General features: G+C 49.2%; 1 long non-coding RNA gene and 1 pseudogene across 5 annotated transcripts in view; both read right to left on the reverse strand.

Annotated features, from left to right (window-relative positions):
* LOC144113115 (uncharacterized) overlaps positions 1-27,752 on the reverse strand; it is a 118,712-nt gene continuing 90,960 nt past the window's right edge. For 3 of the 5 annotated variants that reach the window (XR_013310624.1, XR_013310622.1, XR_013310623.1), the window contains 3 exons: positions 26,857-27,230; positions 3,683-4,056; positions 1-113 (listed from right to left, as the gene is read on the reverse strand). This is a non-coding gene — a long non-coding RNA (uncharacterized LOC144113115). Of the gene's footprint in view, positions 114-3,682; positions 4,057-25,773; positions 25,890-26,602; positions 26,645-26,856; positions 27,231-27,752 lie in introns of those variants that run through there. The other 2 variants (XR_013310626.1, XR_013310625.1) reach the window with 2 other exon arrangements.
* Positions 10,345-12,137, reverse strand: LOC144116013 (uncharacterized; annotated as a pseudogene).

A 27,752-nucleotide genomic window follows, 5' to 3' on the forward strand; every position in this document is an offset into this window, starting at 1 on the left:
GTACGTTTTTAGCTTTATTTACTTTCCTTTGCTAGAACATAAAGCTGCTCTGGCGTTGGGGCGCCCGACCTTCTCTCAGTGTGGCGTTTCCTTTTCAGTTCCCTTAGACGAACCTGTCGACAAGAATGAACAGTACGTAAGTTTTCATTTGCAGCAGTTTTTTCATGAAGAACTTGGTGCACACACAAAAAATAAAAAGATGCAATGAGAGACTGACATCGCAACGACTTCGTTACCAGGAAAGCAGTTCAAAGTATGCTCTGTCAAATTGGGTGCTTAACGAGTATGTCAACAATCACAACATAGAAAACCTTGACTGTGGAACACCTTGAGTGTGAGCGACGCGTATCCTTACTGACGCCGGTTATCGCTTATTAAATTACTGAGCACGACGACTTTCACCTGGTAAAGTAAGTCTTTCAGCACACCTGTTCTAGTCGAATGAGGTATGCAGTCAGCGCGCTCGAAAAAAGATAATCCCTACGGTACCATGCTCAGAAAAGATGACAAGCTGAGCGGAAGTTTGCTGACAGTTTTCGTACAGCCTGAATTAACTGGAAGGCTAGCTGTCATATGTGTAGCGTCCATATCCGGCGTGCTCGGTTTGGAACGCACTGAAATCGCCACCAGAACACGCTATTGTTCCTCGGTCTTATAGCGTACTCACGAAATCTAAACGCTTTCAAAGACTTATAGCACTTCACGTAGATAAAAGGCAGTAGTGTTTCATCTCGTCATGTCACACATCTCGGAAACACGACCTATTAACTACATGTTGGCCAAAATACAGATTAAAAATCGTCCGAGTCCCACGCGCAGTTCTTACATCGACCATCGCTCCATCCTTTCCCATCAAGTTACAAGTCCGCTGTCAGCAAAAAAAAAGGAAAGAGGGGGGGTGGTACTGAGGAATTGTGCCACGAATCTTTTCCTTCGAATTTGATTTTATTTACAAGAAACCCGTTCTAATTCACAAGAAAATAAATCTGCATAACTGCAAGTGATGTAGTCGAGGGTTCGACGGCATACCGTCTGGTCAGGAATCATGGCTTGATGAGGTTCACTGGTCACTGACCAAGGTCAACAAAAAAATGACGTTTCGGGAGCGCTACGGCTCCCTTGTTCACAATGAGCAACCAGCTGGACGTCCCGGGCTTTTTGTAGCGGTTACTATCGTTTTGAGGCATTTCGCGTAGATAGGGTGCAACGTGCCGTCATTCTTATTTATTGTGTTGGGCGTAGTCTGGATGAATAATGACTCGAGATTTCGGCGGGCTGATACATTCTTTTTCGTTGTCACTATATCTGCTTCATCCCAGTTAATTTCGTGACCAGTCTCTTGCGCATGCTCCGCGATTGCGTTCGTTGTCATTTTTCCTTTTCGTACATCGTACTGATGTTCTTTCAGGCGTCTCTTGAAGTCTTTCGTTTCCCCTATGTAAACTGATGAACAGTCGGCGCAGGCAATCTTGTAAACCACGCCGGGAAAACTGGCACGAGGGGAGCTGGTCTTTCACGTTTACAAGCTCATTTCTTATCTTGCTTGTTGGGACACGTGCAACATGGACGCCGTGCTTGCGGAACATCCGCGCCAGCGCCTCGCTGATCCCCGGTACATACGGGATAGCGGCTCGTTTCGGTGCGTTAGCTCTTTCGTCTTCCCGGGCAGCAGGCTCACTTGATACAGCCACTCTTTGCGTGTTCCGAATGAAGGAAAGCGGGTAGCCGTTTCTTTTCAAATCTTTTTCCACGGTCTTCATTTCGTGGTTTAGGGCGGCGTCTTCACTGCATACTTCCCTGGCACGGTTGATTAGAGATGCCACCACTGACCGCTTATGACTGACAGGGTGTGCTGAATTGAAATTTAGGTACCTTCCGGAATGCGTCGGTTTCCGGTAGACGCGAAAACTAAGACCTGTTGGAGTACGGGTTACCACGGTGTCGAGGAACGGAAGGCAGCCGTCAGTCTCTTCCTCAACAGTGAAGTTGATTGAGGGCTCAATGGCATTAAGGTGATCGAGGAAAGTGCGGGTGTGCTTCCGGTCTATGACGCAGAAGCAGTCGTCCACATACCTAAAAAATACTTTTGGTCGCGGTTGGAAGGTGGCCAAAGCTTTGCTCTCGATGGCTTCCATAGCGATGTTAGCCGCTGTGACCGAGATGGCTGCCCCCATTGCTGTGCCAAAGGTCTGCTGGTAGAAGTTGCCGCTGTACGTAAAATATGTGTTGGTGAGACAGAATTACAAGAGTTGGCAAAGTTCCGCTGCTTCGAACGGTGTCTGATCCTGCCACGAGGCGTCATTCTCGAGACGTTGCTTACATGTCTCAACTGCGAGATCAACAGGCATGCTTGTAAAAAGCGAGCAGTCATCGAAAGAAACGATCTCATCTGTGTCTTCCAGGGCGACCTCTTTGATCTTGTTGATGAAGTCGGATGAATTCTTGATGCCTGTGCCTGTCTTGCCCACCAGCGGTGAGAGAACGCCATGAAGGTACTGTGACAACGAGTATAAAGGAGACTTTCTAAAATCCACTATTGGGCGCAGGGGAATCCCTGGTTTATGCACCTTTGGTAGTCCGTATATGGCGGGCGCTGAGCCGTTTGTACATAGCAACTGATAATAAAGCCGTTTCATAGACAGAGGGATGCCCTTGAAGATCTCTGCTAGCATTTTTTGAAGAGACGTCTGCACTTTGGGAGTAGGGTCTTTCGGGATCCGGCAGTAAGTGGTCTCGTCCTGAAGCATGGCCTACATTTTTTTTTCCTTGTAAGAAGACCGGTCAAGGATAACAGTGACATTCCCTTTATCTGCCGGTAGGACGGCTATATCCTTGTTAGCCTGGAGGCTTCGGATTGCTGAGCGTTCATCTTGACCAAGAGGGCGGTTTGATGACGTCTTCTTCATGCGTGACAACACACCTATCGCCTTCGTTCGAACTTCGTCCTGAACGTCTCGTTCCAGAAGTCGTACGGCCCCTTCTACGGCACATGCAACCTTTCGTGGGTCCGGTGCCTTCCCTTGGTTGAAATTCAAACCTAGGCTGAGCACCTTGGCTTCGGATGGATTCAATTTGTAGGACGACAGGTTCCGTGTTTCGAAGATTGGTGCGGCCCTGGTCGCTATCCCCTTTTCAGCAAGTAAAGTCTGCAGCTTTTGATCCTGCTATTTCAGATGTCTCTCCTCTCTTCTGTACATTTCTTGGTTCGCAACCAACTGAACACTGGCGAGGACATCCGGAGCGATAAATTCCAATTGTCGCTTTGCAAAGAACAGTTCAGTTTCTAAGCGCTTCTTTGTCAGCTTGCATTCTTCAATCCTTGCTTGAAGGAGATGACGTTCAGCTTTTGCAACCACATGCAGACCAAAACGTGTCTTTACCGGTTTCTTTAGACGCAAGGATCTTGGAATAACGTGGTTAGACTTACAATCGAGGTTGAAACGCAGGTGCGTGGAGTAAGCAGCAAGTCTTGCTGAGGTGCTTACAAAACGGCGTATTCCGGTGACGGCCGGTTGTCCATATTGATGGCGTAAACTGATGTAGTCGAGCGTAGTGATGTAGTTGACCTTGGTCAGTGACCAGTGAACCTCATCATAAGTGCAAGTGGCACGCAATCGTTCCCGGCCCGCATTCTCGCGACCAGGACCAACATGCTCGCACCGAAGTTAAGGGCTTTGCATACCTTGTCCAGTGAGGCAGTCGTCGGCGTGGTTGCCGGAGCGTGAGACGTCCTTCAGGTCGCTTACTCTCTTGGCCTGCTTGTCAGTGCCAGAACAAGGCTCACCCGCGCCGCTCTCTTTTTTCCCTTGGCCAACCACGTTGGTTTCACACAACGGCGTGAATTCCTGCAACTGGCAGTTGTCGAGCGGCTCTGGCAAGCCCGAGCTGAAATTGAACTTGCAGCGCAATTCGGGACATGGAAGAAGCCCCTCTTCGAAGATGTCAGCTCCGTCGTTTCTTCCATCACCCTAGCTGCATCCGCCTGATGCTGTTGGCTGCTGCTGTTTACTGCTGCGTTCGCCATGACTGGCAGATCCACTGATAGATTTCCTGCAACTAAAACAGCAGAATTCACTGAGCCAGCCTCTTCGTTCGAGGTGTAAGCCTCGGTGAATGATTGTCCTTGCCACAACCTTGTCTAACTGTAGAGCGCGGTTAAATGAGGTGAAGGTTTGTATTAAAATATTCACCGCGCCATGCTCTGCTGACGGTCGAGGATTTTGCACCTGGCGTTTCATTAGTCATGGTCGAGCCTCAAACCGCTTCAAGATTAAGTACGGCGACATTTTAGTGGAACAAGATACAAACCCAAAGGGTGGCAGGGATATTGGATTTCGGTGCCTGTGACGGTTTCTGTGACACGCACTAGGTTCTCATCTTACTGTATCACATCGAAAAGTGTGGTTTATGGGGCTTAACGTCCCAAAACGACTCCGGCTACGAGGGAGGCCGTAGTAAAGGGCTCCGGAAATTTCGGCCACCTGGAGTTCTTTCACGTCCACTGACATCGCACAGTACACGGGCCTCAAGAAATTTTCCTGCATCGAAATTCGACCGCCGCGGCCGGAATCGAACCCGCGTCTTTCGGGTCAGCAGCCGAGTGCCATAACCTACTCGGCCACCGCGGCGGCTCACACAGAAAGGAACGTTGCACCGACGAAGTGCACAGGCCGCGGCAGGTAGGTAGATGGGAAATGTTCGCCATCAATCTAAACTACTAACCAGCAGCTTCCGCGCACAGGTTAAGCGCTTCCAAAAGCATCTTCTCGAGTGCCTCTCAACCATGCAGCGAGTATTAGGCCTAAGTAACGTTCGTGCTAAAAGGGGACAATGAAAGTATTCACCCATTTGCTTGAAATCTCGGTCACTGATTCCTGACTGACGATTACAAGAAATTTGAGAGCACAAGTGCGACTTACAAGACCCTGTCACGTTCCGCGAAGCCCGAACTTGACGGAGAGAGCTAAGTCTGCTGTTGCCTCTGCCGCGAGCTCACTGTGCAACGAAGAAGCTCACGCGCCGCAAGTGCTGACGTTGACGCTGTACGCGATCATAGTGCAAAATGTTTTACAGCTCTGAGCCTTCGGCAGCATACATAAGCCGCACCCTGCAGAGAGAAATTTGAGCCACCATCGGAATGTCTTGTTATTTGCCTCCGTTAGTCCGGAATGTTGCAGATTTTAGCACGGTCGACTTCGCCTATCTGCAGCTCAAGGAAAAAGAAGATAGTGCTCGCATAGTTAGAGATAAATTTGCGGGCCAATCCCCCGCCGTGGGTATGTGCCATTAAGCCTGAGGTCATCATCATCAGCCTGACTACACCCACTGCAGGGCAAAGACCTCTCCCATGTCTCTCCAATTAACCCTGTGATTTGCTTGCTGCGGACTGGGAAGTGACCCTGCTCAGCTGCCTGGGCCTACCGGCCCAACAAGCCCTAGTTCAGCGAGGTCGAGTGGCGGCCCAGACCAATGGGGTCCCTGAATAATGGACAGCACCTAGTACTGTAAGGGGAGCTGCCCACTAGGGATTGCGCCCCACGCAACCTCTCTTTGTCTTTCTTTCATTGTGAACAAGGCCCCCGTAAGCCGGGGCCGAAACGTAATCTTTTTAACGATTGGTCGGCGCTTGAAGATTTTCCGCCATCAAATAAATGCTTTCACCACCACCACCACCCACCCTATGCCTGCAAACTGCAAGCGCCGCATGACCGCATCTTTTTACCAAGAACTTCTACTGACTACACGTGCATGTAGCTCTTTTCCGACGTCATTTTATTTTTATCGGCCCATGGACACCGGAAGACGCTTCTCTCAAGAATGAAAGCCGCTTTAACATTTCTCTCAGGGACCCTTCGAAGCCGCCGTCGGTGCTTAGATGCTTGGTGTAAAATACCGTGCTAGAAAACGCAGTTTGCGTAAAAAAATTAGGCCGGACCGATTGGATTGATGCTGACGAAATCCAAAAGCATTTTGATCTTGATTCTGTTCTAATTCTGAATGCATTCTGATTCTGATCACTTATTTTATTAATTTGTGTTGCGTCCGTCGCAGTTATTTTCACATGAGCTGAGTCATTCTCCAAAGCTCTAAGGCGCCTGTTTACAGGAGGTATTCCGGGAACTGGATTAGGAACAGTCGGAGATAAGAGTGAATGGCGATACTTTAGTAATCTGCTATTCTCTGATGGCACTGCCTTGCTAAGTCACCCAGGGGATGAATTGCAAAGCATGATCAATGACTTAGACAAGCAAAGCAGAAGAGTGGGTCTAAAAATCATTATGGGTCATTCAATGCAAAAACAAATAAAGCTGTTTACAGGCCCGTATGCCAGTTTAATTCGAAGCATGTGCGGAATGGCCGGACGTTCAGGCGGAGTTTGGGTAGCAGCGCCATGTGCATTCCAGGCCAGGCCGAATAAAACGCAAACAGGGCACATAAATCTGAACGGCGCGAAGAACACGATCACAGGAAATACAAGGGGGACAGGAAGAGCGCCTGTGATTATCTCCTTCGCGCCATTCAAATTTATACAGCGTGTTTCACCTTAGACTTTACACATTTTTTTTAAATAGGCTTTTTGCGTTAGAAAAACACTTTTTTCTGCATAGCACTGTCAGCGGTGTATCACATCAGAATACGGCTAAGACGGGCTAACTGGCAGGGTGGTTAACTAATATTGAAAAGCTAATTTTGTGAGTACTACTGTTAGACTACCCCACCGTAAGTGATCATCCATATCGTTTTTAGAATTTCGAAAACGCGGTTACCCTCGGCGCTGTGGCCCAACAAATTTTGGATATTTCGACGAGTTGCGTGCACTGGAGAGGTTGTTTTGTCTGCAAGCTTCTTGAAAGCGCGTGTATATATTGGCGCAATTTATACCGCAGCGGTGGCCTAGTGGTCTGAGCATCCGCCTCGCATGCGGGAGGTGCGGGGTTCGATGCTCAATGTTGCCGGGTACCCACCGGTGGTACAATGGGCACAAGCTTTCCCCTGCCTGGTGCTCCGCTTTGTTAGGGTGAAATACTTGGGAAATGGGTCTTTGACCCCATCTTGAGTAAACGAAAATGCCTTGTACCATGGCCACAGATGCCTTTCCGCCATAAAAATCCACCCTCATCATCACCATTCCGGCGCAATGCAGTCAAAATCTGTTGGGCCACAGCGCCAAGGGTGACCGCGTGTTTTCGAAATTCTGAAAACTGATATAGACATTTCTTGCGGCGGGCTGCACGCCTGTCAATAATTAATGTATAAAGTTAACTATTCGATACTATAGTTAGCACATCTTAGCTGTGTTCTGATGTGCTACACCACTGAACACAAAATAGTGTTCATTTAACTAAAATAAACTATTTTTGAAAGTTGTGTAGAATCTTAGCAGAAACACCCTGTAGCATGAACCAGCGTACTATATAGCCCTGCAAACTTTAACTAAGCAATTTAAGCGCGAACGCAAAGGCAAAATATTTACGGCTGGAAACGAGATAAAGCATGGTTATCATACACGAAGAGTGGCTATCATGGCTTCGAACTGAAAATCAAGTGTGCTTATTTGATCTCGGAAGTGAATATCATCTCGCTACGACTTTCAGCTGTCCTGGTACAGCGAAAATCTAGCACAGCGAACAGTGGACAGTGTGCACTAGGGGACAGCAAATTATAGAAGGTCAGTTCCAGGTGTAGCCTGCATTTCTAGTTTTGTTTCGTTTATGGGGGTTTAACGTACCCAAAGCGACTCAGACTATGAGTGACGCCCTAGTGAAGGGCTCTGGAAATTTCGACCACCTGGGGTTCTTTAACGTGCACTGCCATCGCACAACACACGGGCCTCTAGAATCTCCCTTCCCCCTTCCCCAGTAAAATACGACCTCCGCGGCCTGCCAGATTCTAAGACGGACTGCTGCCGGTCCAAATCGCACAATGATAATCTGGGCTCCTGGCCACCAGGGTCATACGAGGCAATGAGGCGGCTTATGCGCCCGCCCGAGCGCTTACACACCGGGCTCCTCATATCCCAGCTCATATGGCTCAGAAGCTCATCAAGCGCTCTTGCGGTTCAGCGAAATTTTAACTCATTATTGCTACAGCCACCGCCTCTACCCGGCCCCTGCCAAGGGGCTGAGTAAGGCGGAGGAGCGAACTCTGCGGCGCCTGCAGACAGGAACTCTTCTCTGTCCTGCCGTAGTGGAACACTTTGATCCGAACATAGATGGGCGCTGCCCGCACTGTGGTGAGCTCTGCGACATCTTTCACATGGTGCGGGCATGTACTCCGAAACTTCACCTTCGCCCTTCCCCTAACCCCACCCGAGAAGCATGGGAGACTGCCCTCCTCAACTGCTCCACACTGGAGTTCTGAAGGGCTCTGGTAAAGCGGGCGCTAGACGGGACCTCGTCGTGCGGTGTCCCGGTCTAAGAATACCGACCATGCAGCGGGGTTTCCTGATCCCAAACCCTTTTAAGCATTAAAAAAGTTTTTCAAAACCACCACCCGCGTCTTTCGGGTCAGCAGCCCAGAGCCATAACCGCTGAGCCACCGCGGCGGCTTTCTGTCTTCAGCCTCTTCAGCCGACGGCTATCGCCATGAACGTATATGGGATTGCCACTGTCTTGGTTGAACTTCTTTCACGATGCTCGGAGGCGGCTGGTCGACGCAGTTGATTCAAAAGATGGTGGGCTGTGCAGTTAATGATTGCCTTCGGATTACCACTTAGCCTTTGAGCTTGCGATCTCGACACTTTCGAAGATGAGGTGAGGGCACGTCTTGTTCGTAGCTACTCGGAGCTTTACAACTTTGGAATGCTGAGAAGAATAGGACATAACGCTCTTCTGTGATCGCGCAGAATACTTCCAACAAAGGTGGTCGTATTTCAAGAAGAGCCAGGAACTAGAGTTTATTCCCGTCAGGAGTTTCCTTTTGGTGACTTCAATATCATCCAAGGTGCCTGAAAACAGGCTGTGAAGGGGCTCAAAATTTATTGCGATGTCGGATGAAATACAAGTACTCAGCTGTGAGTTCGGCGCTGTGTCTGTCGTTTCTTGTCTGCCCGTCCCTTTTTTCGCGCCGTTTCCTTGCTATATTCATGAACCACAGGCATGCATGAATAAAGCAGCCATGACACCCTGTGGTAACGCGTTATCCCAGGGTTAATTTGAGCGCTTTCAGCGAGTGGTAATTTGCATGTTGATTCTTCCTTGTTTTGTATGTTGGATATTTCTGGTCGTATGTTGTCCGATCGATATACTCCGTGTGTTTCTTCCACGCTTGTGGCTTTGTAATAAGGTGTTGTTGAACACGCGGGGTGCTGCGGCCACTGTGTCCGCTCTCCACGTAAGCGTGCACGGTTATATGAAGTGAATTTTTTAACCTTTCCAGATTTTTGTTTTTAAAATTATGAGAGAGACGTCGGTCCGGTGTGTTAAGCTGTTTTGTACAGCAAGGTGGACACGTGTCTTATGTGGATCAATAAATTAATCGATTAACTAAAATAAAGAATAAACTTTTTAATTGCTTATTTTAGATGGAAAGGCTATATTGCGAAATTTTTGACCGTCAACATCGAAGATTAGCTGGGTTTTTAAGAATCCCTAATTGGTAATCTGGTTCGCAATATTTAACGTCAAAAATACGCATTTGAAATCTCGTTGAGTTGGCTTTCCCGCTTTGCTTATTTACAGGGGCTTACGTTTTTATTGCCGAGTTTTTCCGCGGTGTTGGCCCATTCTGCGTGTATTATGTTTTTGGTGAAGGTAAGGTCCGGACACGTGCCCCGAGTCACGGAGTTACCCAACCGCGTTGGAAGTGCCTGGTCGGTGTGAAGGGTCAGACCCAGCGTGGACGAAAGTTCCGCAAGCTTGCGCCCGCATTCTCTTCGCGCACGTACCCCCAGAGTGTGCTTTGAGCGTTCAAGTCGCCCACGATCACCAGGGTGTCACTGCCCGCAGGCTTCAGGGTGCGACTGAAGAGGGCTGTGAAATTTACATTTTTTTATCTTGGGAGAACAATAGATGTTAAGCATATGTAAGGGTGCGTGTTTTTTTTTTCTCAAGCGGAAGAAGAGTGACCATCACATAGGAATATGCAGCATCGCGGTCCAAATCAGCCAAGTTGGCTGTATATTTTTTGTGCACGCAGATACAGGCAGAGGGTTCCTGCTGGAACGTAACATAACTTGTAAGGGTTGCGCCGCTACCTGGCTCCTGATGGGTAACCACCGCAGGAAGTGAATCGAATGTTGGCAGGAAAAGCCGGAGGTTCGCCTGCTTGGCACGGGAACGGAAACCGCGGCAGTTCCACTGGGTAGTTAGGATGGGGGTGGCCGAATTGGTATGAGGAAAGCGCCTAATTTGAGGCCTGTCCGCCATGGCCAGTTAGGTGAGAGGTCGATTGTAGGGACGCTGCTCCGGAGCCAGCAATCGCGGTGAGGGGGCCACCTCTATTCCGGAGAGCGAGCAGCTGTCGTTGTCTTGTACTAAAGTTTCAATGGCGCGAAGCATTTTGGGATAGCGGCCAGACACGTCTTTGATTAGACCACCGACCCGTCGGACGCCACGCAAAGATTGTGCGACGTGCTGTGCGACGATTGTGGGTACAATTTCGGTCATTTTAGCGGTCGCGGAGGTGACTGCCAGGGAAATTTGACTTTCTAGGGCATTGAAACGGGCGCCCATGCGGGCCTCTAGACGGGCCTCAAGTGCAGCATCCGCGTTCAGGGCTGCGTTCGGTGCCGCTGTAGCGGGGCGAGAGGCGGGAGTGATATGCTGTTTTGATAGCGATTCTAGGAGCGCAATTTTCTCGAGCAGCATCTCAGTTTTGCCCTCAAGAGCTGCTATTTTGGTTTGCTCGCCACTGCGTGCCGCAGGGGGGCAGGAGGGAGGGGAGGACGAGGTAGCCCTGTCCGTACCGCTCACCTGCGTTCCATGTTTCACGGCGTTGACCCAGGCCCTGGTCTTGTCGTGTGGTGCCGTTGTCGACTGCTTTCCAGTGTCGCCGTGTGGTGGCGGCTGCGTCCACGGGCGCCTGCTGGCTCTTCTGGTGGGTGTCACCGGCTTCTCGGTGTTGTTGTCCCGGCTCGGTAACTGACCGGGGCGGCCAAGGTGGCGGTTCTTCTTCGAGGCAGCCTTTTTTTTTGGGGGGGGGGGGGGGGGGGGGCTGGTCATCTTGTGCTTGCGGAATTTCGCCGCACACACGCGCGAGTTAGTGGCCTGTGCACCGGCACAAACCGAGCACCGCGGCATACACTCGGGAGGGGCCCGCACCCCCTCCTGAAGCGGGTCCTGTTGCCCACACACACCGCACGTGTTCGGCTGCGTGTTGAGACAAGCATCCACTCGGTGGCCAACGGCCCCACACAGGTGGCAGGCCGGGATCGTACGGTAGTAGTTTTGCACAGGGATGAGCATGTTCTTGTAGTGCACAAAACGTGGTTTCTCCCTCCCGGCGAAGGTGATCCGAGCTTTGTTAGAGGAGCCGAATTTCCTAACCTCGGCGATGGTGCCTGCCCTCCACTGCACCTCCTTCCGAAGCGATTCAGTAGTGTCCGAGTTGCTGACGGTGACGACACCATGGCAGACATCGCCTCCGTCTTGTCGAAGGTATCCTAGGAGTGGAATCTTCCCATGCTCGGTGTTAACGGAGATGTCCCCGAGCAGCCGATCAGCCGCCGCCGGGTTCGGGGTGTAAATCACCATGAGGTTTTGTTCACGGGATGGTAGAACCGTAGCAGACGTTGCTACCTCGGGCCCGAGGTAGGCCGTAATGGCGGCGCCGTAGCGATTCTCTGGAAAGGCTTGGTGCAGCGACATATGCTTGCATGGCTTGAGCACAACCACGAAGTCGTCTGGGCCCGGTCTTGGGGGTCGGCGAGGCTTCCAGTTAGGACGGGCCTTGCCTTTGCTTCCTGCAGCGCGCGAGGCAGGAGGCTGCGTCTTGCCAGCCGGTGTGCCGGAGGCCGGGGCAGCGATAGACGCCGCAAGCTTGGCTTGATCGATCGAGCGGCGTGCGACCGCTTCGTTGAGAGATTGGTGCCGAAAATTCGGAACAGAAGCGGAGTTGTCCCCTTCCGATGTTGAAACTGTCGTCCAGATCATGCCGTCGGGATCGTAACCCCTCGCGAATGATGCAGGGTCAGCCATTTTACCTCGGGAGTCCGGTTCCACGCCGTTAGGCCAAACTGCGTCGCCCGGGTGTAATTCGGCCGTAAAATTAGGAAACTTGGGCCCACCTGGCGAAATTTGGTGTCCACGTAATCCAGATTGCTTGCTGCGTCGAAATGCGTTGGTCTTGTAGGGGTGAAGAAGATTTAGCCGTGGCTCCAGGCGAAAAACGACGGAGCCGACACGCCACACGTCTTAGTCCGGCGCGCGCTCTCTGGACTCCCCTGATAGCGGGCCGCGGTAGGCTTTGGAGTCTCGACCGAAGTAGAGGGAAGTAGGTCCGGGCCTAGTCTAGCGCGGCCATGCAGACCTCTGTAGCGCCGAGTATAAAGTTATGTTTTGTACTTTCCTCGAATCTAAAGCCGGCGCTGTGCCGTTTAAGCATTCGAATTCGGCGGTTGGGGTTTTTCTACACCATTTAACCAGCATCGCTTTCTCACTCTATAAAGTCACAGCCTCCACGTCCGTTTATTTTTGGCGCATAGGACGCGTCGGCGCGAGGCGACGCAAGGAACTTTCGCAATTTTCTCATCAGACCGGCAGTTTTGAGAAACCGAAAGTCACGGCGACATTAATTTCTCAATGCCTTTTACTTATTTATTTTATTTAAATAAGATGGCCAGCTGATACAAAGTAGTTTTATTTATGCCGCAAAGGCGAGAATCCCATCTATCAGCGCCTTTCTCGGGCACTGTTTTTTTTTAATTAAGACGTTCGCCAAGTCCGAAGAAAAGTAACACCCCGAAAAAAAACTTCGAGGGTTTGCGCGGTGCTAACCAGTGTTGGTAACGCCTCACAAGTAACGGCGTTACCGGTAACGCGTTACTTTTTTTGCTAAGTTAGTAACGTACTCGTTATCATTTGGGAACTGTAACGGGTAACGTGCTTACGTTAACATTTTTCAGTAACGTGAGGTGTCAGTGTGGCTTCTCAGACCCACACGGTCATGGACTCCAAGTTCACGCACTCAGCTTAGGTGAGCCGTATATTCGTGGTGCCGTCGAATCAGACCCCATCAATTCGGGCCAAGCGAAGTAGGCGTCCATGCCCGGCAAACACTTCCTTCTAGCACAGGACACCTGGAATTGGCTGTCAATATCCTGATTGTCGACCCCAACTCTGACAGTACTTAATCGCTTCTCTGCAAGACCAAGATGTGGTGGCTGTGCGATATCGCTAAAGTCGTGACCAGCCTGGGGCTCATTAGAAAGGTGACCGTGGCCAAAGCTCGGAGCCGCCAGAGTGCATTTAAGTACATTGGCTCGGAATTTGGATTTGGCAGTTCCGCAGCAGACATCAAAACCCGTGCAGACTCAGTGAAAACACTCGCTGGTTCACACTGACCCTTCGTCATTGAAGTCTGTGAAGGAAAAAGTGGACAACCAGCCACCTGCATGGTCCTGTACCAGCCCAAACGGGTGCAGTGCCCAAGCCTTGAAGCTTCTGCTTCAAACTCAACCGTGCCAAGAGCAGCTCTTCACGGGAACACGTACAGCGATGACATCTTCGCGTCGCCAAGACAGAGTCACCATTTTTCGTCTCTTGGTCTTTCTCATCGTCCGCGCAGTGAGTGACGCTCCATGCGTTCACCAAATATAAACCCAAATAGACCCATAATCCCGTCTTTAAGATCCTTTTTCCCTGAAGCATCTTGAAAACTCCGTCATTTGGAAAATGTCACACAATTTCCGTTCTGAAAATTCCTTGAAACTCCGTAAAAATTTCCTTTTTGCCAAAATTACTCTTCAGGTTCCCTGAAAAGATATGGAAAATTCTTCCGAATGGAACATCACTGCGCGCCGTCCTTGAGCTTGGCGCGCCAGCTTTCATGACGCCGGCCAGGTCGTGGAGATGGAACGGCGGCGCCTCCACTCTCCGGAAGAAGAGCTCCAGCATGATCCTGCGGCCCCCAATGCTAGTCAATGGCAGTAGTGCAAATTATCCACAAGCTGGTTATGTGTCAGCAGCTCCGTGCCACCACCGTAGAAAATTCGGCGTCGGCGTTGACCGAAAGACCACGGGCATGGCTCTGGCAGGTGGTTCCCACAGAGCAACCTAGGAGGAAGGTGGGCCACCTAGGTCACGTGACCTTGCGGCGTCCTCGCGACCTGCCCACCATGGCAGTTGGCAGTTAATTATTGGTCGCTCGGGAACAGCGGCCTGGGTCGAACAAGGCCCTCCGCTGGGAGCACCTGTCATCGCAGGGCCATCGCTTAACCGCCGCAGCAGGAGTGGTGTGAGGACTCCCAGTGATCTATGAATGTCAAGTCGAGAACGACCTTCTGCATATATGGGAATTAACCCATTACGCTATCGCGTCATACTCTTAAGGCAGAGCTTAAGTGTCCCCTCCAACTTTTGTTTCACAAAACCTGCATACACCACTATCGACATTACCTTTAACCTTTGGGTTGCCTGCCGCTCCACAGCCATTTGGATGAGACGTCCGACAAGAGCTGTACAGTGCACGTGAATTCCACTGTGGACGTGAAGTCCTCATACCACTACCAGCGCATTGGCGCAGCGGTTAATTGATGCGCCAACTGCCTGCTGACCCTCGAACGCGCTTGACTACACCTTAACTTCTCTGTCTCAATCACAGACTGGCTAGATGCAGAAAAGCAGGGAAAGTCAGGGCAAGTGCTCTGACTGTTGGCGCATTGTAATTATGACAGCATTGTTTTCTGAAGTTCTGATTCTTTGAACCATTCTGTGGAGAGGAAGAGGCTTCAATCCCGCGGCTTTCCCCGTGTTGCGTGTGTTGCTTGTATCATTCGATGCTGAGCGAGCAGTCCCGGGACGAATCTCATGGGGGGACGATCGCATGATGTGTCCCCCCAACCCAAAGCGAAGGGGCGGTCATGAACACCCCCCCCCCCCCGGTCCCCTCGCGATTTACGGCACTGCTCAGCACAATCCCCCCCCCTCCCCCCAATACTTCGAAGGATTTTTGAACTTAGCACTGGAGTGTTGTCTTTCTAGCAGTAAGGCTGGTCTTGCGGCAGAGCACGCTTCACAGGAGACTTCGCTCGAGCCGTCCAAAGGCATAGATCTGTGCACTGAGGGGTGGATTAGAAAGTGGGCTGCTTTCTGCTTTCTGTAAAGATGCAGACAGCACGGCGGATTAGCGAGCAAACGCAAATTGAAGAAATTTTAGCTCAAGTTTTAAAGAGAAGATGAGCGTGGGAAGCACGCGTGCGCAGTGCTAGCAACAGGTTGTCTGATTGGCAGGGATGCCAAAGAAAACGAAAAAGTTTTCTGGGACGGCCGAGAGTCGGACTGAGGGTCGAGCTTAGCGAATTTATTGCAACAACACTGTCGCGGCTGGGTGCAAAACAGGATAAATTCGAGGTCATCGGCTAGGAGGGACCTTTGTTAAGCAGTGCACACGGTTAGGGTGATGAGAGGTAAAATAATTCTGCGCAGTGGGTGCGAAAACCAAAGTTGTAGCCTGGGCGTCTGCTTCGAAAATCCTGGCGGCGCGTATTCTCCGGAGGCTGCGCAGGCGCGTCCCGACTTTCGAGTTGGCGCGGCCACGGACCCTGTCAATGCACGCTCGTAGTCTGGCGCGCTTTGATCTGTGTACAAAAGAATAATAATAATAACTCACCTTTTTGGCAATTTCGGTATGCTATTCTCCATGTCGTATAGAGCTTTTTAGCATCTTTGAATAAGTTCTTCAGAAGTTCATTGTTTAGTATGGTCCTTCAGCAGCCTTGTCAATTCAGACCACCATGAGTTGAATCCAGTACTTCCTCAGCGACCCAGGGTTTCTTAATGCGCGTAGACGTGCTTATTTGGTCAAGGAGACAACACGCAAAGCAAAAAAAAAAACAATCTTTTTCGTACCTTGAATGTGTTTATTTTCGTGATGAGGTTGTCGTTCCCCGCGAATTCATTCCAGGGTAAGCAGTTGCTTCTAGAGCACTGCGCTCACTCGGGCCGGGCCGGAAAATGGGCTCTTTCGCTGGTCCGGGCCCGGGCCGGACTGGGGCCCATACATTGAGGGCCTGCGTATGGTATTCGATGGTGTTCTAGCAGCGGCACGAATAAAATAGGGCCTTGGTATTTGTACAGAAAAAAAAAATAACTATTCAGCGCTTATTTACTAATTTTTGGTAGCTGCTATAGTTACGTGTTCCTCACATGAAAAATATATAAATAATGCTGTTGTTTTTTCCTGGACTGTTGCTCGAACCGTCGCGGAAATGAAAGAATCCCGGAGTTAATATCTTTCCAGTGGTAGTAGCAGTGGTTTATTAATAAATCACTGCTTATACATTTTGCTGACGCGGAATGAGAGAAAGCTCATTTGTAGGTTGACTTTAATCAGCGTCACTCACTGTGCTATGTCTAAGTAATTTCGGACGAGCATCACTGGCCGCGTCGAACGCCGACGACCCAGCGAAGCAAAACTGTGAGCCAACCATGCTAAACACATGCTTTCGCACCTCTACTCGGTTTAAGTGCGTTGAAACCCTACTTTTTTATTTAATGAGCTTTCGTATTTGCCGAATAAAAAGAGCTACGCTAAGGCTACTTCGGCGGCAGTAGGTGGGTCGGACTGTTTTTATGGCGCTCGACAACTTCCATTTCGCCCTCGAGCGTTTAAGGCCATATTTGAGAACAATGTCAACTAGTTAATAAAGTAAGCGTAGCGAAAAAATTACCCGCTACTTTACATAACTCCTAATAACATTCATTTGATTTCACTTGAGAACATGTCCAACATTATCGGGCAAAAATTTTGAAAATTCGAAAATTGATAGATATTCTCATGTAAATATTGAAGGTAATGGTCCATTCTTCTGATATGTAGCGAAATCTTTCTTTTAAAATGTTTCCATCGCGTTCGCATCGTACTGTTAAGACTGCCACAGAAAACCAATGAGGAACCCTTTGGTGATAGCAGTAACGTTAATAGAAAAAAAAATATACAAGACTGCCGTCGGGTGATCTGTGGATGTATTGATTGTTATCGTGAAATTTTACATTATATGAAAAAATCCTGTTCATAAACGGTTTCCCGCTCAAAAATGCCTTTGGCCAGAATGGTTGGGTATGAGGAAGCTTTTTTTTCTAAATTTTGGTCCATTTTAGCTGGAATGCCCCAGTAAACTTTCCTGTTGAGAGATACCAGTAAACATGCCTCGGTAAAATCAGGGGTGCTCACTCAGGCTCACTCAAACTCACACAGTCTCGGGCTCACTCGAACTCGTGGCTTATTCAAGCTCACAGCTCATGTGGACTCACTCCAGCTCATCCGGGGTCAGCCACTTGAGACGACTCGCCAGTCACTTTCACTCACAACTCATTTGGGCTCGCTCATTTCGACTCATCTGGGCTCACTCATTCATTTCGACTCGAGGCTAATTTGGGCTCACTCTCCACGTGGCTCACTGCCGCACTCGCACGCGCGTAAGCTGCTGGTCGCGAGATCGACCTACAGGTGGCGGCACCGTCGATCCACTAGTGTGGATCGGCAGCTGGCGGCGCCTCCTGAATGGAACTCACGAGGCTTTCTGCCGAAGAAAACGTGCCCTCTGCAATGGATGAGTGACATTCTTCCTAACGTGTTCCGATTTTGCATAGAAACGCGTAGAATCGGTGAACGATACGAAACAGAAGCGCGAATTGTAGAACAACACGGGACCGGCACACAAACTCATAACACTTGTGATTTTTTTCACTGTATACTTATACTGGTGTCAGAGAGGGAAGTTTAGTGTGACTGCCAGCGGGTGCGTTTCGTCTCATGTAGCTACACTCAGAAGACAAAAGTGCCTATCGATACGCACTTTTTTCCAGCAACGCAGTGCAAGCCGCTTTCTAAGACGAAGCCAATGTGCCTGTCTTCCAAGACGCGCTTCACTGGGTGGAGACACGACCAACTTCGGGGCGATACTGTAGTTGCTATGCTAGCATTTTCTAAGCCCATGCAGAGGCGTACGTACCTCCGACCTGACGACCTGCCTCAAGAAAGGCACGCTCTGGTTCACTAGCGTTCTTGAGTCGAGGATTAGCGGGTTAAATGCAGGCTGGCAGTGTACAGCCCAGCAGGTGTGTCCGCAGATGGTGAGCGCACGTATCTGGTCTTGCTGCAAGACGCCGTCACTTCTCCGAATTGTTCCCCCAAAGTAAATCACGTCGGCATTCTACAAGAATTTTCGACGCGCAGAAAAGCTGACTGTTCATGTGTACTTTGTGAAGAGTGTTTCAGCCGAGTGGAGTGAGCTGGCGGAACTTACTGCCAGGCTATATGATTTTTGCAGCCAATTTCAATGAATTAATAGTTTGACGCGGCGCCAATGAATCTGAACGCCAGGGTCACTAGTTTAAATTGATAGTGTGGCCGTGTGACAAGAGTATTACGGACACCTAAATTTAGGGGACAGTTATACAAAACAATAGCGTATCCAGTATAACATACACAAGATAAAAAATATTCGCACTGCAGTTGGATATACCATAGCAAGTAGGCTGACAACAAATATAGAGTGCGTTAAGGAACCATCTATTGTCATATGCGCATTGCCACACACGTTCGTTTTGACGCATCTAAAACGCTGGAAAGAAGAACGACGAGTCCACGAAGAAATACAATCAGGTCAACACGATAGTCAAAAGGCACAAGTGAGAAAAAATAATATAAACTGACCACTCGCAGTGAATGACTCGAGACATCGTAGGAGTTTGTTTTGTTATTGTAAATTCTGTTTTTTTTTTTCAAAGAATGACTCTACATTTTTCAAGGAGTTTGGAGGGAATGAAGATTTCTTTAGCACTGTAATTAATTATCGTCAGTGCCAGCCTTATCCAAAACATAACTTGGGGGATATTTGAAAAACAGGCACCGGGAATAAAACCTTCCATATTCATTCGCTGTTCCGAAAGGAATCAATTGCCTTCGTATTTGTGCGACTATTAACACGTATAGTTCCTCGCCAAGTAAACAGCACCACGTATGAAGGGAAAGATAGTTAAGCACGTATGCCATTCAGTGGTATTATATTCCGCTCCGTGGAGTGACGTAGTACATATGTTTTTCGTATTCTTCGCAGTTCTTACAAAAATGTTGATCTCTTAAAGGGAAGGTGAAAAGGTTTTTTTAGAATACGAGGTTGTGCAAGAATTCGAATGTATGAAGCTTCTTGGTAAAGCATGCCAAGTCGTTTTGCGCTAGAATTTAAAATGGTCACGCAATCGCCGATTAAAACCGCGACGATGTTTAGGCTTCTCACTGCGCTGGGGAAATGCGGGGAAACTGGTGATAACGTCACCGTTGCCAAAATTTTAGATGACCGCTGCTTTCGCCCACATGCTGCCGTGCGTCGTCCGGTGCAGTCAAACAATTTCTTCGTGGACTTTCACTTTCGGTGGCGTAGGTTGTTTTTTTCTTGGAACAACCGTTTTTTTTTTTTTTTCTGGAAATGTAGTGCCACCGCAAGTGACGTCATCACTGCTGTATCTGCCCGTCGCTGTGCACTGCAGAGAAGCCTAAACGCCGACGTGGTTTTACTCGGCGGTCGCGCCTCCATTTCAAACGCTAGCACAAAAATAGTTCGCATGCTTTACCAGCACGTTTCACACATTCGACCGCTTTAATCTCGTCCAGTACTAAAACCTCTTCACTTGCCCTTTACAGAGCTTCGTCCCACCGCCCACTTTGAACCACGCGAAAGCACATGCGCAGTTTCTGTTTCGAAGTTGGTAAAGCAACCCATTTACTACCATAGAAATAAGAACGACGGAAGACGCGGCTGCAGTAATTTTATTGTTCTTGTAAAAAGTATACAGGAACACTCGTAATAAATGTTCGGGAAGATGTTATTTCGCCTCACGTTATTATTCGCATTATACTGGTGCCACCTCGAAGTCAAACCTGCGGATGAAGCTGATTAAGAGATAAACGTATTTGATTCATATTTGATTCATATTTGACTCACAAGTATTCCCTGTAAACTTTTTGGAGCATGTTATATATTCTCATCTGGTCAATTTTCTTGAGTCTAATTCCTTCTTTGCGGCTGAACAACACGGTTTCAGAAAGACGTTCTCATGCGAAACACAACTCATATGTTTTACTAATGACCTGTTTACCCATGCTGACATGAACTTCGATGTAGACTGCGTGTTTTTGGACTTGGCGAAAGCGCTCGATACTGTTCCACATGGTCTCCTAATTTTTAAACTTAGCGTGCTTAATATTGATCCAAATGTTCTAAACCGGATTAGAAGCTTTCTGTCAAGTCGAACTCACTATGTTTCTGCTAACGACTGCTGATCTTCTCACATTTCCGTAACATCGGGCGTACCCCAGGGATCGGTACTGGGACCTCTTCTCTTCCTTATCTACATTAACGACCTTCCTAAATGCATTTCCCATTCATCTATCAGGCTTTTCGCAGATGATTGCGTCGTTTATCGCAAAATAACTGACCACACTGATTCCATTAAGCTTCAAGAAGATCTTAACAGCGCATATCTAACTGGTGCGATAAATGGTCCATGCGACTAAATGCTAACAAATGTAATACCTGTATTAACGACAGTTCAGTTAAACACCAGTTGAGGATTTCAACTGCCGTTCAACTCAACTGGAATCGCCGGCTGTTACACGAGCACCTCGCGTTCAGTTCAGTTAGCACTCTAGCCACATGACCTCGCGTCTAGAGCGAAGTGTAAATAAGAAAAGAGCAGTGCGTGTATTTTTTTCTTGTTGTAAATGATCGCAGTGCACATATTCTTTCCTATAGGGACAATTCTTTTTGTCTATATTTTGCTTTGGGGTAGAAATTTGCGCGTGCCGAAGCCCACTGAGCCAAGACAATCCAGTAAGGGGGCAAGGAGCCGACACGCCACACGTCTTAGTCCGGCGCGCGCTCTCTGGACTCCCCTGATAGCGGGCCGCGGTAGGCTTTGGAGGTCTCGACCGAAGTAGAGGGAAGTAGGTCCGGGCCTAGTCTAGCGCGGCCCGTGCAGACCTCTGTAGCGCCGAGTATAAAGTTATGTTTTGTACTTTCCTCGAATCTAAAGCCGGCGCTGTGCCGTTTAAGCATTCGAATTCGGCGGTTGGGGTTTTTCTACACCATTTAACCAGCATCGCTTTCTCACTCTATAAAGTCACAGCCTCCACGTCCGTTTATTTTTGGCGCATAGGACGCGTCGGCGCGAAGCGACGCAAGGAACTTTCGCAATTTTCTCATCAGACCGGCAGTTTTGAGAAAACGAAAGTCACGGCAACATTAATTTCTCAATGCCTTTTACTTATTTATTTTATTTAAATGAGATGGCCAGCTGATACAAAGTAGTTTTATTTATGCCGCAAAGGCGAGAATCCCATCTATCAGCGCCCTTTCTCGGGCACTGTTTTTTTTTTAATTAAGACGTTCGCCAAGTCCGAAGAAAAGTAAGACCCCGAAAAAAACTTCGAGGGTTTGCGCGGTGCTAACCAGTGTTGGTAACGCCTTACAAGTAACGGCGTTACCGGTAACCGCGTTACTTTTTTTGCTAAGTTAGTAACGTACTCGTTATCATTTGGGAACTGTAGCGGCTAACGTACTTCCGTTAACATTTTTTCAGTAACGTGAGGTGTCAGTGTGGCTTCTCAGACCCACACGGTCATGGACTCCAAGTTCACGCACTCAGCTTAGGTGAGCCGTATATTCGTGGTGCCGTCGAATCAGACCCCATCAATTCGGGCCAAGCGAAGTAGGCGTCCATGCCCGGCAAACACTTCCTTCTAGCACAGGGCACCTGGAATTCGCTGTCAATATCCTGATTGTCGACCCCAACTCTGACAGTACTTAATCGCTTCTCTGCAAGCCCAAGATGTGGTGGCTGTGCGATATCACTAAAGTCGTGACCAGCCTGGGGCTCATTAGAAAGGTGACCGTTACCAAAGCTCGGAGCCGCCAGAGTGCATTTTAAATACATTGACCTCGGAATTTGGATTTGGCAGTTCCGCAGCAGACATCAAAACCCGTGCAGACTCAGTGAAAACACTCGCTGGTTCACACTGGCCCTTCGTCATTGAAGTCTGTGAAGGAAAAAGTGGACAACCAGCCACCTGCATGGTTCTGTACCAGCCCAGACGGGTGCAGTGCCCAAGCCTTGAAGCTTCTGCTTCAAGCTCAACCGTGCCAAGAGCAGCTCTTCACGGGAACACGTACAGCGATGACATCTTCGCGTCGCCAAGACAGAGTCACCATTTTTCGTCTCTTGGTCTTTCTCATCGTCCGCGCAGTGACTGACGCTCCATGCGTTCACCAAATATAAACCCAAATAGACCCATAATCCCGTCTTTAAGATCCTTTTTCCCTGAAGCATCTTGAAAACTCCGTCATTTGGAAAATGTCACACAATTTCTGTTCTGAAAATTCCTTGAAACTCCGTAAAAATTTCCTTTTTGCCAAAATTTACTCTTCAGGTTCCCTGAAAAGATATGGAAAATTCTTCCGAATGGAACATCACTGCGCGCCGTCCTTCAGCTTGGCGCGCCAGCTTTCATGACGCCGGCCAGGTCGTGGAGATAGAACGGCGGCGCCTCCACTCTCCGGAAGAAGAGCTCCAGCATGATCCTGCGGCCCCCAATGCTAGTCAATGGCAGTAGTGCAAATTAGCCACAAGCTGGTTATGTGTCAGCAGCTCCGTGCCACCACCGTAGAAAATTCGGCGTCGGCGTTGACCGAAAGACCACGGGCATGGCTCTGGCAGGTGGTTCCCACAGAGCAACCTAGGAGGAAGGTGGGCCACCTAGGTCACGTGACCTTGCGGCGTCCTCGCGACCTGCCCACCATGGCAGTTAATTATTGGTCGCTCGGGAACAGCGGCTTGGGTCGAACAAGGCCCTCCGCTGGGAGCACCTGTCATCGCAGGGCCATCGCTTAACCGCCGCAGCAGGAGTGGTGTGAGGACTCCCAGCGATCTATGAATGTAAAGTCGAGAACGACCTTCTGCATATATGGGAATTAACCCATTACGCTATCGCGTCATACTCTTAAGGCAGAGCTTAAGTGTCCCCTCCAACTTTTGTTTCACAAAACCTGCATACGCCACTATCGACATTACCTTTAACCTTTGGGTTGCCTGCCGCTCCACAGCCATTTGGATGAGACGTCTGACAACAGCTGTACAGTGGACGTGAATTGAAGAAAAAAAATGGCTGGGGTTCAACGTGGCTTGAACCTAGATATACGAGCGAAAGCTCTGTTAAGCATGGTCTCCACTGAGTCAAGGTCAAGGTCAGGTACCCAATGGTCAAACTACCATAGCTTGGACCATACCACCAAGCAGTTAAGTTCAGTTAGACCTTGTAAGGTATTGAAGTTCATAGTCGATGTGGTGCCCGCTGTCTCAAATCAAGGGTGAAGGTCAAGGGGTATTCACACGGGCGATGTTATCCCTCCCCAAGCGAGGGCGGCTGCGTACACGTCACGCCTTCCAGAGTGCTCGCGGCGACGCAATTTCCTGTTTTGCTCGGGCGGCCGACGCCGACGCGGGAGGGGACCGTTCGCTCGGCCGCTACGTTCAGTCCCTGCGTCCCCGGGAGAATGCGGCGGCAGTTCGGTCTCGGTGCCACGCGTTGGGGCCGCCGTGAGTGGCGCTCCGGTGTAGATGGAGCTGTATTACGAGTTCTTGCGGTGGATTTCGCGCACGTTGGACGTAGAAGAATGCGTGCGCTAAGAATGTACGAATAAATAACATTTTTGAAGTCCAATATTTATGAACTGGTTAGAGCAAGACGCGTTTTGCGGCATACGTCGTCTTTGTGTTTGCATCTTCTCCGAGTTTCTTCTCTTTTATCTTTCGCGCATGTTTTTTTTTTCTCTCATTATTCCCCCCTCGACTGTCGGCATTTTCCCCCCTCAGATCACCACAACCCCGCTCCTTGAGCATGGTACACCCAGACGGCGGCTTTTGTTGTAAAACACATAAAAACTGCCTCGTCGCTGCGAAAAATCTTAGCTTTCGCCCCCCCCCCCCCCCCCCCACCCCCCCTGAAGAAATGCACAAAATTCGAGATGCATGAAGCACGACAGGAATGATGAGGTACACCAGACAGGCGCTTCTTTCCTTTTCAACCCTTTGCACTGTGCCTTCGCAACCTAATCTCCCTTGTCGCATTGCTTGGCGTCGCGGCCAGCGTGGGAATGGGATAGTTTCCATCTGTTTGACGTTCACAGTGCGCATGGTCTCAGTGCGCACGGTCACTCAGACCAGCTACGCTTCGCGGTTGGCCTTTCTGTGAACGAACCGGACAGGCCGTACTGAACTTCGCGTCTTTACTGCAATATTTCGCCGTGTAGTGAATAATCATTAGTTTTCAGAAGCGCCTGTCTTTCACACAGCAACGCCGCTTTTTCTCGCATAGATCGTCGTCATCCTCGGTTTCCAGTAAAGACGCCAACAGCACGTACTTGCGCCTTTTTGCGACGTCCATTTCTGCTACTCTGGATCTTGCAGCGCCAGACATTTCGAGATGTATTGGGCTCCGGTGCTGGGAACTTTCCGTGTTTCCTTTTTTCGGTTTCTTTTCCCTCTTATTTCCCTTCAATCTGTTTCTTTTTTTTTCTTTTTAGCCTTCGCCGTCTTCAAAGAACAGCAACACCAGCCGTCTGGCCGTTTTTTAACACTTTTCACTCCTGTTTCCGGCGCCCGGTAGCTTCGCGCGTCTGGATCCCCCGCGGTGGCTCCCTTCTGCCCTTGTGAATCGTGAATTTGGGAGCGGGAGAGGAGTTTGGCCGGCCGGTGATGTAGCACGCCTCCCCTCCCCGTCCATCTGCGCCGATGTCCCCCGTGTGAATACCGCATAAAGTTACCAATGGTCATAGCCATATGATCGCGTGGCTATACTACCATAGCTTGGGCAATACCTCCACGCAGTTAAGTACGATTTGATCTTGTGAGCCACTGAAGGTCATTGTCTCATCCACATCGAAATTCGAAGTTGTACATCAAAGAGTACAGCTCTGGCTCTAAAGAAAAAAAAGTCCACAGGCAATGGGCCTCATCTGAGCCAGCAGTACTCCCATGCCGCCGACGTGTGCCACTCCTTTTACTATTTAGTGCTTCTTTGCTTGACTGCTACTCCTGGAGAAGCGCGTTGCCTTCATGCTGCATTAAGCCGCTGAAAATGCAAAAAGAAAACAGAGAAGCAATCTGCAGCTTCCATCGAGATATTTTGCGAGCTCAATTTCATTCGAACTACACTGTCACACTTACCAGAGTTAGCTGCAATTAGGAAAGCGCAGAAAATGTCATTTCTCGCACAAATGAGCATTGTCATGTTGGTTTTGTGGTATTAAACTACTAAAATTGAATCAAAGCTACAAATTAGCCCATGGAAGTGTGAGATTCAACGCTCTGCAAGCAGAAGCATGCGCTCTGATTAGTTAACAGCTCTTGCGCTTCGGCATAAGAGGGCAGAGAAATCAGTCTATTGCAATATCTTGCAGCGCTTCAGTAGTCTCGATTGGTGCCTTTAATGCGGTGCAAGATACGTAGACCGACCGCGTGGACAGCAGGAGGTGGAAAATTATGTACAGTGTAATGGCGGCACCCTTATGATAGCCGTGAAAACGAGGCGACCACCAGAAATGGCACATACAAAAAGCAGAGGTACGTTTTTAGCTTTATTTCCTTTCCTTTGCTAGAACATAAAGCTCCTCTGGCGTTGGGGCACCCGACCTTCTGTCAGTGGCGTTTCCTTTTCAGTTCCCTTAGACGAACCTGTTGACAAGAATGAACAGTACGTAAGTTTTCATTTGCAGCAGTTTTTTAATGAAGAACTTGGTGCACATACAAAAAATAAAAAGATGCAATGAGAGACTGACATCGCAACGACTTCGTTACCAGGAAAGCAGTTCAAAGAATACTCTGTCAAATTAGGTGCTTAACGAGTATGTCAACAATTACAACATAGAAAACCTTGACTGTGGAACACCTTGAGTGTGAGCGACGCGTATCCTTACTGACGCCGGTTATCGCTTATTAAATTACTGAGCACGACGACTTTCACCTGGTAAAGTAAGTCTTTCAGCACACCTGTTCTAGTCGAATGAGGTATGCAGTCAGCGCGCTCGAAAAAAGATAATCCCTACGGTACCATGCTCAGAAAAGATGACAAGCTGAGCGGAGGTTTGCTGACAGTTTTCGTACAGCCTGAATTAACTGGAAGGCTAGCTGTCATATGTGTAGCGTCCATATCCGGCGTGCTCGGTTTGGAACGCACTGAAATCGCCACCAGAACACGCTATTGTTCCTCGGTCTTATAGCGTACTCACGAAATCTAAACGCTTTCAAAGACTTATAGCACTTCACGTAGATAAAAGGCAGTAATGTTTCATCTTGTCATGTCACACATCTCGGAAACACGACTTATTAACTACATGTTGGCCAAAAAACAGATTAAAAATCGTACGAGTCCCACGCGCAGTTCTTACATCGACCATCGCTCCATCCTTTCCCGTCAAGTTACAAGTCCGCTGTCAGAAAAAAAAAAAAGAAAAGAGGGGGGTGGTACTCAGGAATTGCGCCACGAATCTTTTCTTTCGAATTTGATCTTATTTACAAAAAACCTGTTCTAATTCACAAGAAAATAAATCTGCATAACCGCAAGTGGCACACAGTCGTTCCCGGCCCGCGTTCTCGCGACCAGGACCAACATGCTCGTACCGATGTTAAGGGCTTTGCATACCTTGTCCAGTGAGGCAGTCGTCGGCGTGGTTGCCGGAGCGTGAGACGTCCTTCAGGTCGCTTACTGTCTTGGCCTGCTTGTCAGTGCCAGAACAAGGCTCACCCGCGCCGCTCTCTTTTTTCCCTTGGCCAACCACGTTGGTTTCACACAACGGCGTGAATTCCTGCAACTGGCAGTTGTCGAGCGGCTCTGGCAAGCCCGAGCTGAAATCGAACTTGCACCGCAATTTGGGACATGGAAGAAGCCCCTCTTCGAAGATGTCGGCTCCGTCGTTTCTTCCATCACCCCAGCTGCATCCGCCTGATGCTGTTGGCTGCTGCTGTTTACGGCTGCGTTCACCATGACTGGCAGATCCACTGATAGATTTCCTGCAACTAAAACAACAGAATTCACTCAGCCAGCTTCTTCGTTCGAGGTGTAAGCCTCGGTGAATGATTGTCCTCGCCGCAACCTTGTCTAACTGTAGAGCGCGGTTAAATGAGGTGAAGGATGGTATTAAAATATTCACCGCACCATGCTCTGCTGACGGTCGAGGATTTTGCACCTGGCGTTTCATTAGTCATGGTCGAGCCTCAAACCGCTTCAAGATTAAGTACGGCGACATTTTAGTGGAACAAGATACAAACCCAAAGGGTGGCAGGGATATTGGATTTCGGTGCCTGTGACGATTTCTGTGACACGCACTAGGTTCTCATCTTACTATATCACATAGAAAGGTTTGTGGTTTATGGGGCTTAACGCCCCAAAATGACTCAGGTTATTAGGGACGCCGTAGTAAAGGGCTCCGGAAATTTTGGCCACCTGGAGTTTTTTCACGTGCACTGACATCGCACAGTACACGGGCCTCAAGAATTTTTCCTGCATCGAAATTCGACCGCCGCGGCCGGGATCGAACC

Source organism: Amblyomma americanum, chromosome 1 (assembly GCF_052857255.1).
Source record: "Amblyomma americanum isolate KBUSLIRL-KWMA chromosome 1, ASM5285725v1, whole genome shotgun sequence".
Lineage (NCBI taxonomy): Eukaryota > Metazoa > Arthropoda > Arachnida > Ixodida > Ixodidae > Amblyomma > Amblyomma americanum.